The 20,606-nt window shown below is 46.2% G+C and overlaps 6 non-coding genes and 4 pseudogenes across 6 annotated transcripts; all 10 read right to left on the bottom strand.

The window, feature by feature from the left end:
• Window positions 1-2,930: 2,930 nt before the first annotated feature.
• LOC125731317 (5S ribosomal RNA) lies at window positions 2,931-3,049 on the bottom strand. Its single transcript, XR_007391602.1, has one exon. It is a non-coding gene; the product is annotated as a 5S ribosomal RNA (ribosomal RNA).
• A 1,086-nt stretch (window positions 3,050-4,135) lies between these two features.
• LOC125732087 (5S ribosomal RNA) lies at window positions 4,136-4,254 on the bottom strand (annotated as a pseudogene).
• A 1,075-nt stretch (window positions 4,255-5,329) lies between these two features.
• LOC125736485 (5S ribosomal RNA) lies at window positions 5,330-5,448 on the bottom strand. Its single transcript, XR_007395763.1, has one exon. It is a non-coding gene; the product is annotated as a 5S ribosomal RNA (ribosomal RNA).
• A 1,069-nt stretch (window positions 5,449-6,517) lies between these two features.
• On the bottom strand, window positions 6,518-6,636 carry LOC125731602 (5S ribosomal RNA; annotated as a pseudogene).
• Window positions 6,637-7,709: 1,073 nt separating this feature from the next.
• Window positions 7,710-7,828, bottom strand: LOC125734733 (5S ribosomal RNA). Its single transcript, XR_007394036.1, has one exon. It is a non-coding gene; the product is annotated as a 5S ribosomal RNA (ribosomal RNA).
• A 1,075-nt stretch (window positions 7,829-8,903) lies between these two features.
• On the bottom strand, window positions 8,904-9,022 carry LOC125732086 (5S ribosomal RNA; annotated as a pseudogene).
• Window positions 9,023-10,097: 1,075 nt separating this feature from the next.
• On the bottom strand, window positions 10,098-10,216 carry LOC125734732 (5S ribosomal RNA). The gene has a single exon (XR_007394035.1). It is a non-coding gene; the product is annotated as a 5S ribosomal RNA (ribosomal RNA).
• Window positions 10,217-11,285: 1,069 nt separating this feature from the next.
• On the bottom strand, window positions 11,286-11,404 carry LOC125734587 (5S ribosomal RNA). Its single transcript, XR_007393893.1, has one exon. It is a non-coding gene; the product is annotated as a 5S ribosomal RNA (ribosomal RNA).
• A 624-nt stretch (window positions 11,405-12,028) lies between these two features.
• On the bottom strand, window positions 12,029-12,137 carry LOC125732316 (5S ribosomal RNA; annotated as a pseudogene).
• A 7,627-nt stretch (window positions 12,138-19,764) lies between these two features.
• On the bottom strand, window positions 19,765-19,883 carry LOC125734798 (5S ribosomal RNA). Its single transcript, XR_007394101.1, has one exon. It is a non-coding gene; the product is annotated as a 5S ribosomal RNA (ribosomal RNA).
• Window positions 19,884-20,606: the final 723 nt, after the last annotated feature.

Genomic DNA, 20,606 nt, shown 5'->3' with positions numbered 1-20,606 from the left:
GTACAATCCGGGAAACACACGTGGGTAGGCAGGGGGCGTGGCACACAGGAGGAGCCGACGAGCAGGGCATGACAGAACCCCCCCCCCAAAGGCGCGCTTCACCGGGCGCGCCAGGGAGGAGGCGACAGACGGGACACGGGAACCGGGACCTGGAGCAAAAAAACAGAATCAACAAGAGACGGGAAACAGGACCGAGGCACAAAACAGGGCAAGCGACAGGACGTGCGACAGGAGCTGACAAAGGGACGGGAAGGCAGACAGACAAATCAGGAAGGGAGAAACAGAGGGAACAGGCGGAACAAAAGGAGCGGGAGTGACGGGAGGGAACGACGGGAAACCAGGAACAGAGCGGGGCAGAACAAAGGGACCAGGAACAGAGGACGGCGGGACAAAGGCAGGAGGAGGAACAAAGACAGGCGGGACAGAGACAGGAAAGAAGGGAGAGAAGGCGGGGGAACAAAGGGGAGCCCGTGGGAGCCCCAGCGGGCGACGGGAGGCAGCCGGAGGGGACCACGGAGGGGCAGAGGAGACAGGGCGAGGGACCCGCGGAGGGGCCAGGGAGGGAGCAGGAGGGAGCACCAGGGAAGGGGACGAGGGAGCTGGAAGGGGCCAGGGCGAAGGCAAGGCGAGGGGGGGAGCCGCTGCAGGCGGCGACGTCCTCCGACGGGCCGCAGGTAGGGGCCCCGCAGGCGACCAAGGAGCCGCCGTCGGGGAACCCCCAGGCGACCGACCAGGCACCGAAGGGGGGAGCGAGGCAGGGCGACGAGGCACCGGAGAGGGACCCGCAGGCGACAGCCGACCCGGAGGGCCAGGACCCGCAGGCGCCAACCGAGCCCCAGCGCAGGCGACGCAGGGCGAGCCAGGGGGCAGGGCGGGCGGGACCCCAGCCCTGCGTCTGTGTCCCCTCCCTTTACGGGACACAGACATGACCCCCGGTCGGGGTCGAGTTCGCCGGGGCGAGGGAGAAACAGTCACAGGGGGAGAAGGAACAGGAGCGCGGTCAGGACTTGGAGCGCGGTCAGGACTTGGAGGTGGCTGCAGTGGGGGCGCCGGCCCGGGAGCTGCAGGTGGTTGCAGTGGGGGCGCCGGGACAGGAACAGGAGCGCGGTCAGGAACAGGAGCGCGGTCAGGAACAGGAGCGCGGTCAGGAACAGGAGCTTGCTGCAGTGGGGGCGCCTGCCCGGGAGCTGCAGGTGGTTGCAGTGGGGGCGCCGGCCCGGGAGCTGCAGCAGGCAGCGAATGCGGCTGCGCAGGCGGCGGCGACGGCGAAGGCGGCTGCGCAGGCGGCGGCAGCGGCGAAGGCGGCTGCACGGGAGCGGGGTCCGCCGGCAATGGCGGCTGCACGGGAGCGGGGTCCGCCGGCAATGGCGGCTGCACGGGAGCGGGGTCCGCCGGCAATGGCGGCTGCACGGGAGCGGGGTCCGCAGCCCTCTGGAGCTGGAGGAGCTGCCGAACTCCCTCTGCCATTTTCTCCAGATCCCCCCGGTCGGAGGCGGGAGTGAACGCGGCAAAGTCTTTCTGGAGCCGCGTTACAATGTCCTCTGCCTCCGGACTCACTGGAGTGCCCAGTCCCTCCCAGATCCTCCAGAATAGCCCCTGGAGGGCGAAGAACTGGGAGATGCAGTCGGCCGTCTTCCCTGGTTGAGGCGCGGACGGCGCCTCCGGGGTGGCTGCTGCAGGGGGGATGAGCAGTGGGTCCGGGTATTCGATGGACCCCTCCTTGCTCTTCTGGCGCCTGGTGGCAGCGGGAGGTGGCGCGATGTCTGCAAACACAGACGGCGAAAACACCGGCTCCCGCTCCTGGTAAGGGAAGAGGAAGGGCTCCTCCTCCTCCTCCTCACTCGAGTGCCAGAACATGGAGACAGGGCAGGTACCTCGCTGGAGCGGCCCCCGGGCTGGAGACCGGACGGGTACCTCTTCCTCCGGAGCGATCCATATCCTGGAGAGCGAGCAGGCTCCCAGGCGGATCGGCTCCTACGGGATCCTCCTTCTCCGCTTATTTTTCTTTTTCGGGTCCGTCATTCTGTCACGGGTCGAGGTGCGCGAGCGCGGCGGAGAGCGGCGATTGTGCGGAAGGAGGAAGCAGGCAGGCAGGATACGGGACGAACGGGGTTTATTCAGGAATACGGGGATCTCACGCAAACAAACATCCATGAACATCAATGACGGACACAGGACTCGGGTAAGACACGGACTGAAATACACAGGACTGATTGAAAATAATCAGACACAGCTGGGTACAATCCGGGAAACACACGTGGGTAGGCAGGGGGCGTGGCACACAGGAGGAGCCGACGAGCAGGGCATGACACAGGCTGCAGCCAGAACAATTTTCTACATTCAAACATCGACGGCCTCTTCTCTCTAAAAATTCACCAGACCGCTTCTACCACCAGCAAAGAAGTTTCCATCCCTAATTCCTCTGTGATTCCCACTAACCTAAACATTAAGCTGGCATTGAAGTGTGTGAATTACCCCTGCCAATCTGCTCTTTTAAATACAGCTTTTAGCAAGTTTTGAAAGGAGGAGAAGAGCAGACCTTGCTATGCCAATAATATCGAGTCTTTTGTGGTGAAGTGGTTTTTGCATAGAAAACAAAGCGGTCAGTTGAAGAGGAATAATATCAGTACTTTGTTTAAAACTGTGTGTAAAAAGCTGTCTCTTTATCATTAACAATAAGTTGTAAAACGTGAATGGGGAGTGACAGTCTTCAAGTTTGTGAGAAGATCGCGCCCTGGTGGAATAAAGTCACAAACAGCTTACAGCACCTAGAATTACCAGGCAGTATTTAGAGTGAAACGGTTTCTAAAAGCTGGCTTTATGAAAGAGAGAAAAAATATATATATATAAAATAGTAAAATGGAAGGGGAGTGATAGATTTAAATTAATCGTGAAGTGGAGCGCCCCCTTTATAAAGTAAAAGTGAGAAAAGCTTACAGCACCTGGTATTCCCAGGTGGTCTACCATCCAAGTACTAACCTCACCCTACCCTGCTTAGCTTCCGAGATCAAATGAGATCAGGCGTGTTCAGGGTGGTATGGCCTCAAGCGAGAGACGCTGCCAAAAACAGCCCTTTTGCATTACACGCCTCTATACATGCCAGTTAGTCCCATTGGATCCTACTCCTGGTTTTTTTTTTTTTTTATCTGACTCACACTGCAGCACCACCATCCAATCGGCAGCGCCGGACCCACACCAAACATTCACCAAACTACTCAGCCGGCAGCCTACCACAATAATCCCATTCTTTCCGCATCCGCACACTTCCTTCTCTTTAACTCCTTTACACTACCGCACAGGTTAATCGCCGCACGTCCCCCACCAGCAAACATTCCTCCTTTGCCTACCGCATGCAGGCTTCTCTTAATGACTTTCTGTTATCAACTCCGCTAACAGCCACAAAATCTCCGCCGCACGAAGCCCACTGGTAGCTGTTGAATCACATGCTTCCCCAAAACGTCGCGCTGTCAGAACACTGGGAGCTACACACGCCAACAAGTCCATACTGCAGGCTGCAGCCAGAACAATTTTCTACATTCAAACATCGACGGCCTCTTCTCTCTAAAAATTCACCAGACCACTTCTACCACCAGCAAAGAAGTTTCCATCCCTAATTCCTCTGTGATTCCCACTAACCTAAACATTAAGTTGGCATTGAAGGGTGTGAATTACCCCGGCCAACCTGCTCTTTTAAATACAGCTTTTAGCGAGTTTTGAAAGGAGGAGAAGAGCAGACCATGCTATGCCAATAATATCGAGTCTTCTGTGGTGAAGTGTTTTTTGCATAGAAAACAAACCGGTGAGTTGAAGAGGAATTATATCAGTACTTTGTTTAAAACTGTGTGTAAAAAGCTGCCTCTTTATTATTAACAATAAGTTGTAAAACGTGAATGGGGAGTGACAGTCTTCAAGTTTGTCAGAAGATCGCGCCCTGGTGGAATAAAGGCACAAACAGCTTACAGTAGCTATAATTACCAGGCAGTATTTAGAGTAAAACGGTGTGTAAAAGCTGCCTTTATGAATGAGAGAAAAAAAAAATATATATATATATATAAAATAGTAAAATGGAAGGGGAGTGATAGATTTAAATTAATCGAGAAGTGGAGCGCCCCCTGTATGAAGTAAAAGTGAGAAAAGCTTACAGCACCTGGTATTCCCAGTAGATCTCCCATCCAAGTACTAAGCAGACCCTATCTTGCTTGGCTTCCGAGATCGGACTAGATCGGGCGTGTTCAGGGTGGTACGGCCGTGAGCGAGAAAAACTACCAAAAACAGCCCTTTTGCATTACACGCCTCTATACATGCCAGTTAGTCCAAGTGGATCCTACTCCTGTTTTTTTTTTTTTTTTATCTGACTCACACTGCAGCCCCACCATCCAATCGGCAGTGCTGGACCCACACCAAACATTCACCAAACTACTCGGCTGGCAGCCTACCACAATTATTCCATTCTTTCCGCATCCGCACACTTCCTTCTCTTTAAGTCCTTTTCACTACCGCACAGGTTAATCGCCGCACGTCCCCCGCCGGCAAACATTACTCCTTTGCCTACCGCATGCAGGCTTCTCTTAATGACTTTCTGTTATCAACTCCGCTAACAGCCACAAAATCTCCGCCGCACGAAGCCCACTGGTAGCTGTTGAATCACATGCTTCCCCAAAACGTTGCGCTGTCAGAATACTGGGAGCTACACATGCCAACAAGTCCATACTGCAGGCTGCAGCCAGAACAATTTTCTACATTGAAACATCGACGGCCTCTTCTCTCTAAAAATTCACCAGACCGCTTCTACCACCAGCAAAGAAGTTTCCATCCCTAATTCCTCTGTGATTCCCACTAACCTAAACATTAAGCTGGCATTGAAGGGTGTGAATTACCCCGGCCAATCTGTTCTTTTAAATACAGCTTTTAGCAAGTTTTGAAAGGAGAAGAGCAGAACTTGCTATGCCAATAATATCGAGTCTTCTGTGGTGAAGTGGTTTTTGCATAGAAAACAAAGCGGTCAGTTGAAGAGGAATAATATCAGTACTTTGTTTAAAACTGTGTGTAAAAAGCTGTCTCTTTATCATTAACAATAAGTTGTAAAACGTGAATGGGGAGTGACAGTCTTCAAGTTTGTGAGAATATTGCGCCCTGGTGGAATAAAGGCACGAACAGCTTACAGCACCTAGAATTTCCAGGAAGTATTTAGAGTAAAACGGTTTCTAAAAGCTGGCTTTATGAAAGAGAGAAAAAAAATATATATATAAAATAGTAAAATGGAAGGGGAGTGCTAGATTTAAATTAATCGTGAAGTGGAGCGCCCCCTGTATAAAGTAAAAGTGAGAAAAGCTTACAGCACCTGGTATTCCCAGGAGGTCTCCCATCCAAGTACTAACCAGACCCTACGTTGCTTGGCTTCCGAGATCAGATGAGATCGGGCGTGTTCAGGGTGGTATGGCCATAAGCGTGAGAAGCTACCAAAAACAGCCCTTTTGCATTACACGCGTCTATACATGCCAGTTAGTCCCATTGGATTCTACTCCTGGTTTTTTTTTTTTTTTTATCTGACTCACACTGCAGCACCACCATCCAATCGGCAGCGCCGGACCCACACCAAACATTCACCAAACTACTCAGCCGGCAGCCTACCACAATTATCCCATTCTTTCCGCATCCGCACACTTCCTTCTCTTTAACTCCTTTTCACTACCGCACAGGTTAATCGCCGCACGTCCCCCGCCGGCAAACATTACTCCTTTGCCTACCGCATGCAGGCTTCTCTTAACGACCCTCTGTAATCAACTCCGCTAACAGCCACAAAATCACTGCCGCGCGAAGCCCACTGGTAGCTGTTGAATCACATGCTTCCCCAAAACGTTACGCTGTCAGAACACTGGGAGCTACACACACCAACAAGTCCATACTGCAGGCTGCAGCCAGAACAATTTTCTACATTGAAACATCGACGGCCTCTTCTCTCTAAAAATTCACCAGACCGCTTCTACCATCAGCAAAGAAGTTTCCATCCCTAATTCCTCTGTGATTCCCACTAACCTAAACATTAAGTTGGCATTGAAGGGTGTGAATTACCCCGGCCAACCTGCTCTTTTAAATACAGCTTTTAGCAAGTTTTGAAAGGAGGAGAAGAGCAGACCTTGCTATGCCAAAAATATCAAGTCTTCTGTGGCGAAGTGGTTTTTGCATAGAAAACAAAGCGGTGAGTTGAAGAGGAATTATATCAGTACTTTGTTTAAAACTGTGTGTAAAAAGCTGTCTCTTTATTATTAACAATAAGTTGTAAAATGTGAATGGGGAGTGACAGTCTTCAAGATTGTGAGAAGATCGTGCCCTGGTGGAATAAAGGCACGACCAGCTTACAGCACCTAGAATTACCAGGCAGTATTTAGAGTAAAACGTGTGTAAAAGCTGCCTTTATGAATGAGAGAAAAAAGAAATATATAAAATAGTAAGGGGAGTGATAGATTTAAATTAATCGTGAGGTGGAGTGCCCCCTGTATAAAGTAAAAGTGAGAAAAGCTTACAGCACGTGGTATTCCCAGGCAGTCTCCCATCCAAGTACTAACCAGACCCTACCCCACTTAGCTTCCGAGATCAGACGAGATCGGGCGTGTTCAGGATGGTATGGCCATAAGAGAGAGCCGCGAACAAAAACAGCCCTTTTGCATTACACGCCTCTATACATGCCAGTTAGTCCCATTGGATCCTACTCCTGTTTTTTTTTTTTTTTTATCTGACTCACACTGCAGCACCACCATCCAATCGGCAGCGCCGCACCCACACCAAACATTCACCAAACTACTCAGCCGGCAGCCTACCACAATTATTCCATTCTTTCCGCATCCGCACACTTCCTTCTTTTTAACTCCTTTTCACTACCGCACAGGTTAATCGCTGCACGTCCCCCGCCGGCAAACATTACTCATTTGCCTACCGCATGCAGGCTTCTCTTAAAGACCCTCTGTTATCAACTCCGCTAACAGCCACAAAATCTCCGCCGCACGAAGCCCACTGGTTGCTGTTGAATCACATGCTTCCCCAAAATGTCATGCTGTCAGAACACTGGGAGCTACACACGCCAACAAGTCCATACTGCAGGCTGCAGCCAGAACAATTTTCTACATTGAAACATCGACGGCCTCTTCTCTCTAAAAATTCACCAGACCGCTTCTACCACCAGCAAAGAATTTTCCATCCCTAATTCCTCTGTGATTCCCACTAACCTAAACATTAAGCTGGCATTGAAGGGTGTGAATTACCCCGGCCAATCTGTTCTTTTAAATACAGCTTTTAGCAAGTTTTGAAAGGAGAAGAGCAGAACTTGCTATGCCAATAATATCGAGTCTTCTGTGGTGAAGTGGTTTTTGCATAGAAAACAAAGCGGTCAGTTGAAGAGGAATAATATCAGTACTTTGTTTAAAACTGTGTGTAAAAAGCTGTCTCTTTATCATTAACAATAAGTTGTAAAACGTGAATGGGGAGTGACAGTCTTCAAGTTTGTGAGAATATTGCGCCCTGGTGGAATAAAGGCACGAACAGCTTACAGCACCTAGAATTACCAGGAAGTATTTAGAGTAAAACGGTGTGTAAAAGCTGCCTTTATGAATGAGAGAAAAAAGAAATATATAAAATAGTAAAATGGAAGGGGAGTGATAGATTTAAATTAATCGTGAAGTGGAGCGCCCCCTGTATAAAGTAAAAGTGAGAAAAGCTTACAGCACCTGGTATTCCCAGGTGGTCTCCCATCCAAGTACTAACCAGACCCTACCTTGCTTGGCTTCCGAGATCAGATGAGATCGGGCGTGTTCAGGGTGGTATGGCCATAAGCGTGAGACGCTACCAAAAACAGCCCTTTTGCATTACACGCGTCTATACATGCCAGTTAGTCCCATTGGATTCTACTCCTGGTTTTTTTTTTTTTTATCTGACTCACACTGCAGCACCACCATCCAATCGGCAGCGCCGGACCCACACCAAACATTCACCAAACTACTCAGCCGGCAGCCTACCACAATTATTCCATTCTTTCCGCATCCGCACACTTCCTTCTTTTTAACTCCTTTTCACTACCGCACAGGTTAATCGCCGCACGTCCCCCGCCGGCAAACATTACTCCTTTGCCTACTGCATGCAGGCTTCTCTTAACGACCCTCTGTTATCAACTCCGCTAACAGCCACAAAATCTCCGCCGCACGAAGCCCACTGGTAGCTGCTGAATCACATGCTTCCCCAAAACGTCGCGCTGTCAGAACACTGGGAGCTACACACACCAACAAGTCCATACTGCAGGCTGCAGCCAGAACTATTTTCTACATTCAAACATCGACGGCCTCTTCTCTCTAAAAATTCACCAGACCGCTTCTACCACCAGCAAAGAAGTTTCCATCCCTAATTCCTCTGTGATTCCCACTAACCTAAACATTAAGCTGGCATTGAAGGGTGTGAATTACCCCGGCCAATCTGTTCTTTTAAATACAGCTTTCAGCAAGTTTTGAAAGGAGAAGAGCAGAACTTGCTATGCCAATAATATCGAGTCTTCTGTGGCGAAGTGGTTTTTGCATAGAAAACAAAGCGGTCAGGTGAAGAGGAATAATATCAGTACTTTGTTTAAAACTGTGTGTAAAAAGCTGTCTCTTTATCATTAACAATAAGTTGTAAAACGTGAATGGGGAGTGACAGTCTTCAAGTTTGTGAGAAGATCGTGCCCTGGTGGAATAAAGGCACGAACAGCTTACAGCACCTAGAATTACCAGGAAGTATTTAGAGTAAAACGGTTTCTAAAAGCTGCCTTTATGAATGAGAGAAAAAAAAATATATATATAAATTAGTAAAATGGAAGGGGAGTGATAGATTTAAATTAATCGAGAAGTGGAGCGCCCCCTGTATGAAGTAAAAGTGAGAAAAGCTTACAGCACCTGGTATTCCCAGTAGATCTCCCATCCAAGTACTAAGCAGACCCTATCTTGCTTGGCTTCCGAGATCGGACTAGATCGGGCGTGTTCAGGGTGGTACGGCCGTGAGCGAGAAAAACTACCAAAAACAGCCCTTTTGCATTACACGCCTCTATACATGCCAGTTAGTCCAAGTGGATCCTACTCCTGTTTTTTTTTTTTTTTTATCTGACTCACACTGCAGCCCCACCATCCAATCGGCAGTGCTGGACCCACACCAAACATTCACCAAACTACTCGGCTGGCAGCCTACCACAATTATTCCATTCTTTCCGCATCCGCACACTTCCTTCTCTTTAAGTCCTTTTCACTACCGCACAGGTTAATCGCCGCACGTCCCCCGCCGGCAAACATTACTCCTTTGCCTACCGCATGCAGGCTTCTCTTAATGACTTTCTGTTATCAACTCCGCTAACAGCCACAAAATCTCCGCCGCACGAAGCCCACTGGTAGCTGTTGAATCACATGCTTCCCCAAAACGTTGCGCTGTCAGAATACTGGGAGCTACACATGCCAACAAGTCCATACTGCAGGCTGCAGCCAGAACAATTTTCTACATTGAAACATCGACGGCCTCTTCTCTCTAAAAATTCACCAGACCGCTTCTACCACCAGCAAAGAAGTTTCCATCCCTAATTCCTCTGTGATTCCCACTAACCTAAACATTAAGCTGGCATTGAAGGGTGTGAATTACCCCGGCCAATCTGTTCTTTTAAATACAGCTTTTAGCAAGTTTTGAAAGGAGAAGAGCAGAACTTGCTATGCCAATAATATCGAGTCTTCTGTGGTGAAGTGGTTTTTGCATAGAAAACAAAGCGGTCAGTTGAAGAGGAATAATATCAGTACTTTGTTTAAAACTGTGTGTAAAAAGCTGTCTCTTTATCATTAACAATAAGTTGTAAAACGTGAATGGGGAGTGACAGTCTTCAAGTTTGTGAGAATATTGCGCCCTGGTGGAATAAAGGCACGAACAGCTTACAGCACCTAGAATTTCCAGGAAGTATTTAGAGTAAAACGGTTTCTAAAAGCTGGCTTTATGAAAGAGAGAAAAAAAATATATATATAAAATAGTAAAATGGAAGGGGAGTGCTAGATTTAAATTAATCGTGAAGTGGAGCGCCCCCTGTATAAAGTAAAAGTGAGAAAAGCTTACAGCACCTGGTATTCCCAGGTGGTCTCCCATCCAAGTACTAACCAGACCCTACCTTGCTTGGCTTCCGAGATCAGATGAGATCGGGCGTGTTCAGGGTGGTATGGCCATAAGCGTGAGACGCTACCAAAAACAGCCCTTTTGCATTACACGCGTCTATACATGCCAGTTAGTCCCATTGGATTCTACTCCTGGTTTTTTTTTTTTTTATCTGACTCACACTGCAGCACCACCATCCAATCGGCAGCGCCGGACCCACACCAAACATTCACCAAACTACTCAGCCGGCAGCCTACCACAATTATTCCATTCTTTCCGCATCCGCACACTTCCTTCTTTTTAACTCCTTTTCACTACCGCACAGGTTAATCGCCGCACGTCCCCCGCCGGCAAACATTACTCCTTTGCCTACTGCATGCAGGCTTCTCTTAACGACCCTCTGTTATCAACTCCGCTAACAGCCACAAAATCTCCGCCGCACGAAGCCCACTGGTAGCTGCTGAATCACATGCTTCCCCAAAACGTCGCGCTGTCAGAACACTGGGAGCTACACACACCAACAAGTCCATACTGCAGGCTGCAGCCAGAACTATTTTCTACATTCAAACATCGACGGCCTCTTCTCTCTAAAAATTCACCAGACCGCTTCTACCACCAGCAAAGAAGTTTCCATCCCTAATTCCTCTGTGATTCCCACTAACCTAAACATTAAGCTGGCATTGAAGGGTGTGAATTACCCCGGCCAATCTGTTCTTTTAAATACAGCTTTTAGCAAGTTTTGAAAGGAGAAGAGCAGAACTTGCTATGCCAATAATATCGAGTCTTCTGTGGCGAAGTGGTTTTTGCATAGAAAACAAAGCGGTCAGGTGAAGAGGAATAATATCAGTACTTTGTTTAAAACTGTGTGTAAAAAGCTGTCTCTTTATCATTAACAATAAGTTGTAAAACGTGAATGGGGAGTGACAGTCTTCAAGTTTGTGAAAAGATCGCGCCCTGGTGGAATAAAGGCACGAACAGCTTACCTAGAATTACCAGGAAGTATTTAGAGTAAAACGGTTTCTAAAAGCTGGCTTTATGAAAGTGAGAAAAAAAATATATATATAAAATAGTAAAATGGAAGGGGAGTGCTAGATTTAAATTAATCGTGAAGTGGAGCGCCCCCTGTATAAAGTAAAAGTGAGAAAAGCTTACAGCACCTGGTATTCCCAGGAGGTCTCCCATCCAAGTACTAACCAGACCCTACCTTGCTTGGCTTCCGAGATCAGATGAGATCGGGCGTGTTCAGGGTGGTATGGCCATAAGCGTGAGACGCTACCAAAAACAGCCCTTTTGCATTACACGCGTCTATACATGCCAGTTAGTCCCATTGGATTCTACTCCTGGTTTTTTTTTTTTTTATCTGACTCACACTGCAGCACCACCATCCAATCGGCAACCTAAACATTAATCTGGCATTGAAGGGTGTGAATTACCCCGGCCAACCTGCCCTTTTAAATACAGCTTTTAGCAAGTTTTGAAAGGAGGAGAAGAGCAGACCTTGCTATGCCAAAAATATCAAGTCTTCTGTGGCGAAGTGGTTTTTGCATAGAAAACAAAGCGGTGAGTTGAAGAGGAATTATATCAGTACTTTGTTTAAAACTGTGTGTAAAAAACTGTCTCTTTATTATTAACAATAAGTTGTAAAACGTGAATGGGGAGTGACAGTCTTCAAGTTTGTGAGAAGATCGCGCCCTGGTGGAATAAAGGCACGAACAGCTTACAGCACCTAGAATTACCAGGCAGTATTTAGAGTAAAACGGTTTCTAAAAGCTGCCTTTATGAAAGAGAGAATATATATATATATATAAAATAGTAAAATGGAAGTGGAGTGATAGATTTAAATTAATCGTGAAGTGGATCGCCCCCTGTATAAAGTAAAAGTGAGAAAAGCTTACAGCACCTGGTATTCTCAGGTGGTCTCCCTTCCAAGTACTAACCAGACCATACTCTGCTTAGCTTTCAAGATCAGGCATGTTCAGGGTGGTATGGCCGTAAGCGAGAGACGCTACCCAAAACAGCCCTTTTGCATTACACGCGTCTATACATGCCAGTTAGTCCCATTGGATCCTACTCCTGGTTTTTTTTTTTTTTCATCTGACTCACACTGCAGCCCCACCATCCAATCGGCAGCGCCGGACCCACACCAAACATTCACCAAACTACTCAGCCGGCAGCCTACCACAATTATTCCATTCTTTCCGCATCCGCACACTTCCTTCTCTTTAAGTCCTTTTCACTACCTCACAGGTTAATCGCCGCACGTCCCCCGCCGGCAAACATTACTCCTTTGCCTACCGCATGCAGGCTTCTCTTAACGACTCTCTGCTATCAACTCAGCTAACAGCCACAAAATCTCCGCCGCACGAAGCCCACTGGTAGCTGCTGAATCACATGCTTCCCCAAAACGTCGCGCTGTCAGAACACTGGGAGCTACACACACCAACAAGTCCATACTGCAGGCTGCAGCCAGAACAATTTTCTACATTCAAACATCGACGGCCTCTTCTCTCTAAAAATTCACCAGACCGCTTCTACCACCAGCAAAGAAGTTTCCATCCCTAATTCCTCTGTGATTCCCACTAACCTAAACATTAAGCTGGCTGTTGGGGAAAGCGCCCGGCGTTTCCACCCCAACTCCACATTTACGAGACACACACAGGTTACAGTTTTACTTGCAAGGGTACCCACACTCTCTGCAATGCAAACTACAGCAGAATGTGTTACAAAGGGTGGTTCCCCTTGACTTCTTTATTTATAGTCAATGGGGGGCGCAAGAGAGGGAAGTGAGATTCTTATCTAAGTAGGCAGCTGTTAACCACTTACTTAGAGTACAATAGCTAAGAGTATGTGGCTAGAAGATAAGAAATAACGTATACATATATATTTACACTCATTGCTGATCATACAGAAATGATTAACAACTGTTTCTTCAACCTAACAGTCCCTCCTGTTTATCATGACAGTATGATCAGAAGCATCAACATTGTACAAGTTGCAAAAGCACTTTAGGTACAACCTTCAATTAGACCACATTGTCATTATCCTGGAAAACATTTAATTCCGTTTCTTCAGGTCCGAGCCCTGCACGGGTGCTTTCGGCTCGGCCGTCATTATGAATTATATGTCTTCTTCATCGCCATCGCTGGAATCAGGCTCTGTCTCTATAGTTTGGGTAAGGGAGAGAAACATTGTACTGCGTGTCCGAAAAGCAGCATTAAGAGCTTGATTAATAAACATTTTCAAACATGGTATAACAGTAATAAAACAACAGAAAAATAAAATGAAAAACAAAAGAAAATATAAGTGAAACATTACTTTGATATCCTATACCTGCAGAAGATATTCATAGCTCTGCCATACACCGTAGGTCCTTCACTATGAGTGGGCATTACTGAACAAACATAGCAATTTGTCACATTTTTCGCTGTTACAGTATCATGTACATATCGGTACCAGTAGTTTTGCATAAATGGATGTGAGTGGTCAGCGGGCAACGGGCGTAGATGGAAGTCATCATGGGTCCATCGCCGTAGGTGCTGTAATGGAGCTGGTGAGAGCAAGGACAACCATACAAGTCCTACAACAAGAATGACCCATAGAGTCACTTTACCACATCCCCACCCTATCAGGGCCATCCTAAATAGAGTGCAGCTCAGTTGTTTTCTTCACCGGGTTGAGACAACAGCACCCTATTGGTTACTGTGCCTTTGTAGCGGACTTCCACTGCTACTCTGTCGCTGAGGCCTCTGATAAGGGCTTGATGGGTTTACAGTGACTTTTGTGTATCCAGGAAGGTCGTTCTGCGATCTTTACTGCTGTTGGTGTTGTGAGGAGGACTTGATAAGGACCGTCCCACCGAGGTGTGCTCCAATCTTTCCGCAACAGGACCTTGACCAGGATCCAATCTCCCGGCTGCAAGTTATCCTGTTGAGTAGAAACAGAATTTACCGGCAGACTACTGGGGCTATGTTTTTGTTGTGATGTTAGTAGTTTACGCATCCAATCAGCCAGCGTATTTTCTCGGTCTGCTTTTTCTATGTCATTCATTTCAGTTGCTAGGGGAAATGGTCTACCATACACTATTTCAAAAGGTGTTAATCCTGCAGGAGTGGGAGTTATTCTCATCCATAATTTTACTAGAGACAAACATTCTGGCCACGGCCTTTTTGTCTCTTCCATTGTCTTTTTTAGCCTTGTTTTAATAGTGCCGTTGGTCCTTTCCACTAAGCCTGCACTCTGGGGGTGATACGCACAATGATTCTTAAGCGTAAAACCTAATGCTTGTGAGCAAAGGGACATAGTCTGATTTACAAAATGAGTCCCATTGTCTGATCTTATAATATGAGGTATGCCATAGGTAGGGAAATAATGGCTTACCAAACATTTTGCAACGGTCATTGCATCACAATGCTTTACAGGGTATATTTCTACCCACTTAGAAAAGGTGTCTATAATAACTAGACAGTATTTCTTTCCTTGTGACCAAGATAATTCAATAAAATCCATATGTACAATTTGAAATGGATACTCAGCTGTGGGGAACTGGCCACGTTTTGGTCTGATGTTTCCTTGTGCATTGTGTTTACAACAAATTAAGCATGTCCTACAAAATTGTTTTGCATAATCAGAAAAATTTATAGCATAGAAATATTGTTGTATGATATGTACCATCCCTCCTGTTGAGACATGAGTATTTCCATGGCTCACCAAAGCAGCTGTTTTGTATAATTTTTTTGGTAGGATGGGCTTGTCATTCATATAGTAAACTTTCTCTCGTTGTATTGCTCCTCTTTTGATCCAACTTTGCAAAGGTTGAACTAGAAAAGCATAATCTGGCAACCATTCTCTACAATAATTGCAGAGCCCTAAAAAGGACATCATCTGTTGTTTAGTCTGTGGTTTAGGTGCTTCCTGTATAGCTTGTTTCCTTATCTCTAGCAGCGAGCGACCTTTTTGTGAAAGGTTATGCCCTAAATAGACAACTGTCTTTTTGCAATACTGCAACTTCTGTTTAGAAGCTTTATGTCCAGTATTGTATAAATGCTGAAGCACAGTTAGGGTAGTTTCTTTGCAATGTTGTTCTGAATCTGCTGCTATTAAGATATCATCCACGTATAGTAATACCTGACTATGTGATGGAATTTCACAGGTACTCATAGAGTATCTAAGGGCCATGGTATATACATGTGGACTTTCAGAAAATCCCTGAGGGAGTCTAGTATATGTATATTTTTTCCCTTTATAGGTAAATCCAAATAAATGTTGAGAATCAGGGTGCAATGGTACTGAGAAAAATGCATTACTAAGATCCACTACTGAGAAGTAGCTTTTATCAGGAGTCAATGAGTTGAGCAATAAGTGTGGGTTAGGCACATCTGGTGCTGCATGTTGCACTATGTTATTAACTGGTCTTAAATCCTGCACCATGCGCCATTTCCCTGTATGTCCCTTCTGGACTGGAAAGATAGGAGTGTTGCAAGTGGCTTCAGGAGCCTCTCGCAATATTCCTGATGCTAACATGTCTTGCACTACAGGGGCTATACCTTTCTCTGCTTCAGGTTTTAATGGGTATTGCCTAACTACCGGACGGTGTTCTGATTTCACAGTTACTTTGTAAGGTGGGAATCCCTTTACCAGCCCTACATCAGTGGGGGAGGAGGACCATAACCCTTCTGGGAGGCGATCTAGATCTGGACATGATCCCTCCTCCAGGGTTGAAAAAATTTGTCAGGCTGGGTCCTTTAAGTGTGTGGTGGGAGTGGTTTGAACTCTCCATCCCAAAGGAAACCGCCACACATTGTGTTTCTCATCATAGCTCCAACAGGAGCCAGATACGGGTTGGTAGTCATTGTAACTGTGCATAGAATCTCGTAAGAACATCTCTACATCTCTCCACTGCATCTGGGGTGGTTTTGAAAGAGATACGTGTGGTGTTCTCTCTCTAAATACAGCCTGTTGCTTGTTAGATAAAATGACTGAGGCTGCTGAAAACCCAGTGGTGGGGTTAACATACATATATTGTAAGGTAATACAAGTGTCTTGGAGGGCATGAAACATTTTGTCATAGACATAATCTGGTCCAAGGGTGTCTTTGTACCGCATAGTGACGTGTAAGGCATCGTCAGGCATGAACTGGGCCTGTCTAGGGGACTGCTTTTCTCTAGTTTTCCGCAATAATTCTCGTGTCTGTGCAGTTCCCCCTAGGTCCAGAGACCAGTAATATTGTGGTGTTGTGGTTCCTTGCACAACATAAGCTTCTTCATTTACGATTGCTTTCATGCCAGTGGCTGTGGCAACCACGCTAATGCCCATTTGTACCATAAGGTCTCGACCTAACAAGTTAACAGGACAAGAAGGGCTTATTAACACCTGTGCTTGACATTCAAGTCCAGTTTCCTTATCTTTTACTGCAACTGGGTTTGTTAACTGATGTCTGTCTGTCTGACCTCCTGCCGTTTTTATATTTATGACTGATGAAGAATATGTGACTCCGGGAGGACTGGAGGTTAGGACAGTCCTACATGCTCCAGTGTCACACAGACATTCATATACTTTGCCGTTTATGACTAACTTCCGACTTGGCAAGGTTTCCCACTGCCTTTCTGCTAATAACTGACACACTGCTTGTAAATCTATTTCCTTATCTAAAAGGTCTTGTAAAGTGACCTCCGTTTCCTTTCTTAAAATCACCTCTGTTTTGCCTCGGATGGTGTCGGTAACAGGGGCCTCCGAGGGGGGTCATTGATCATTGTTTTCAATGGAGTTTGGGTTATATGGTTGTTTCCCTACTCTACAATTCCTAGCTAAGTGTCCAGGTTTCCTGCATGTCCAGCAAATGTTATCTTGCTGAGACGAATTCCTGTAATTGTTTCTGAAAACACCTCTCCCCCTTCCTCGGCCTCTTGACCTTCCTCTGAATCCTCCCCTCCCCGGAGGATTCATTTGCACTAGCGCTACTACTTCTGAGGCGCTGAATATTGTGTCTGTCTTTTCCTGTTTCTGCGCTCTCTGCGCGTGTTGGGCATATTCTAGTGCTTGTTGGACTGAACCAGTATTCTGATGTACCCAATGTTTGTCAAGATATTTTCGCAATTCGGGCTTTAGGCCTGCGACAAAAGCTCGTTTTAGCTGTTGTTGGTACACTCCTACTGCCTCTTCATCAAATGGGATCCCTGAGTTTCCTCTAAATACAACTCTCATTCTATCCATAAAATCCTCAGGTTCCTCTCCATCTTTTTGTTTACATTGCGCTATTCGTCCATAGTCTGCGCGTCTTACGAAGGCTGTCTCTACCCTGTTTCGCAAGTCTCGTAATGCTTGTATGAGTTCCTGCGAGTCATGTGCTAAGACTTCATCATTATTACCATGTCCTGTGAAGTCTCCCGCTACACGTCCCCATTTATGGGTAAACAACTGTCTGAGACATCTATACATTTCCCTGCCGTTCAAATGAAAACTACTTTGTAATTCTAGGATGGCAGTCCAAAACTCGGGTACCCCTTCTTCAACCGGGGGTATTCCTTTTAAAGCCGCTGTTCTATCCTCAGCGGTCCAGGGTCTATATACTAACATAGTTTCGGGTCCTGCATTATTTGGGCCTCGATTTGGATTTGCCACTTCTACGAGTGGACACACCAAATCATTCTCCCAGTCTTCCTGTTCTGTGTCATTTTTTGGATGCCAGCGTACTTTACTTGTCTCCAGATCCTTTAACGGATACAGAGAAGGGTTAGACCCTCGGGTCATCATTCGAGATGTTTCCCCTCCTCCTATTTGTCGTCTATTTACAGCTGGAACTGGTGCAGGCGCAATCATTGGAATTTGTGGGGGCAGTAAGGGAACTGGAGCGGCAGAAGATTTTGTTGCCGTCTCCTCATCTAGTGTAATTAAAGTTGCCTGTAATTTTTTCTCCTTATTTCCCTTTTTTTGCTGTCTTTTATTATCTCTTAATTTACTCTGTTCTAACCATGCATCAGAAAAAACATATTCTTTTTTTCTGTCTTTACCTTCTTTCTTATTGGTAGTCTGTAACATCTCCAGTTTTAAGTTTCCCTGTAATTTTAATATATCTGGAGTGTGGAGTTTTCCTCCAAACCCATGTTTTTTCCTCCATCTCTGACTACTTATTTGTCCTGATCCTGGCTTATATCCTTCCATAAACTTCTCATCTCCCTCTAGTTCCATTTGTTTACTTTGATTCTTCCCCATTGTTACCTTTTAATGGATACACTACAAAAAATAAAAAATCCTAAAAGCAAGTCCCTGGCATGAGACCTCAGGAGGACACCAACACGGCCTTCTACTGCTCACTATTAGAGCAGCGGTGTTAGTTTTCAGGGATGAAACCCGTCCTTTATCCTTCAGTCACCAGTATGTTGTTGCTTTTAGGGTGGATCGTGTAGGTTAATCTAAAACCTATAAAAACACATCCACATACAACACTGTATATATTTCCAACAACTATATTCCTACTTTCCTCCCGGTTAATTTCGGCTAACCTCAACCACATGCATGTCTTGGCCACCTACTTATTTAGGTGCCGTATCTCTCACTTGGCCACCTACTCACTTAGGTGCCATATCTCTCACCTGTATAGTGTGCTCTCTGATCCGTCACCAAGGTCCTTCAGACATCACCAGACGTCGAGCGCAGTTCTAACCACCGGCCTGATGACGAATTCACATCACAGGTCTTTCTTGCACCCGACTTCGAGTGGCTGTCGACAGACTTCGGTGTCGCTTCTCTCGGCGTACTGGAGACGTCTTCAGGGTTCCTCGGATCCGGCTCGAAGGACCAAATTCTATGTTGGGGAAAGCGCCCGGCGTTTCCACCCCAACTCCACATTTACGAGACACACACAGGTTACAGTTTTACTTGCAAGGGTACCCACACTCTCTGCAATGCAAACTACAGCAGAATGTGTTACAAAGGGTGGTTCCCCTTGACTTCTTTATTTATAGTCAATGGGGGGCGCAAGAGAGGGAAGTGAGATTCTTATCTAAGTAGGCAGCTGTTAACCACTTACTTAGAGTACAATAGCTAAGAGTATGTGGCTAGAAGATAAGAAATAACGTATACATATATATTTACACTCATTGCTGATCATACAGAAATGATTAACAACTGTTTCTTCAACCTAACACTGGCATTGAAGGGTGTGAATTACCCCGGCCAATCTGTTCTTTTAAATACAGCTTTTAGCGAGTTTTGAAAGGAGGAGAAGAGCAGACCTTGCTATGCCAATAATATCGAGTCTTCTGTGGCGAAGTGGTTTTTGCATAGAAAACAAAGCGGTCAGTTGAAGAGGAATAATATCAGTACTTTGTTTAAAACTGTGTGTAAAAAGCTGTCTCTTTATCATTAACAATAAGTTGTAAAACGTGAATGGGGAGGGACAGTCTTCAAGTTGGTGAGAAGATCGCGCCCTGGTGGAATAAAGGCACGAACAGCTTACAGCACCTAGAATTACCAGGAAGTATTTAGAGTAAAACGGTTTCTAAAAGCTGCCTTTATGAATGAGAGAAAAAAAAAAATATATATATAAAATAGTAAAATGGAAGGGGAGTGATAGATTTAAATTAATCGTGAAGTGGAGCGCCCCCTGTATAAAGTAAAAGTGAGAAAAGCTTACAGCACCTGGTATTCCCAGGTGGTCTCCCATCCAAGTACTAACCAGACCCTACCCTGCTTGGCTTCCGAGATCAGACAAGATCGGGCGTGTTCAGGGTGGTATGGCCGTAAGCGAGAGATGCTACCAAAAACAGCCCTTTTGCATTACACGCGTCTATACATGCCAGTTAGTCCCATTGGATCCTACTCCTGGTTTTTTTTTTTTTTCATCTGACTCACACTGCAGCCCCACCATCCAATCGGCAGCGCCGGACCCACACCAAACATTCACCAAACTACTCAGCCGGCAGCCTACCACAATTATTCCATTCTTTCCGCATCCGCACACTTCCTTCTTTTTAACTCCTTTTCACTACCGCACAGGTTAATCGCCGCACGTCCCCCGCCGGCAAACATTACTCCTTTGCCTACTGCATGTAGGCTTCTCTTAACGACCCTCTGTTATCAACTCCGCTAACAGCCACAAAATCTCCGCCGCACGAAGCCCACTGGTAGCTGCTGAATCACATGCTTCCCCAAAACGTCGCGCTGTCAGAACACTGGGAGCTACACACACCAACAAGTGCATACTGCAGGCTGCAGCCAGAACAATTTTCTACATTCAAACATCGACGGCCTCTTCTCTCTAAAAATTCACCAGACCGCTTCTACCACCAGCAAAGAAGTTTCCATCCCTAATTCCTCTGTGATTCCCACTAACCTAAACATTAAGCTGGCATTGAAGGGTGTGAATTACCCCGGCCAATCTGTTCTTTTAAATACAGCTTTTAGCAAGTTTTGAAAGGAGAAGAGCAGAACTTGCTATGCCAATAATATCGAGTCTTCTGTGGCGAAGT

Source organism: Brienomyrus brachyistius, chromosome 2 (genome assembly GCF_023856365.1).
Source record: "Brienomyrus brachyistius isolate T26 chromosome 2, BBRACH_0.4, whole genome shotgun sequence".
NCBI lineage: Eukaryota > Metazoa > Chordata > Actinopteri > Osteoglossiformes > Mormyridae > Brienomyrus > Brienomyrus brachyistius.
This window is presented reverse-complemented; position numbering and strand designations above follow the sequence as displayed.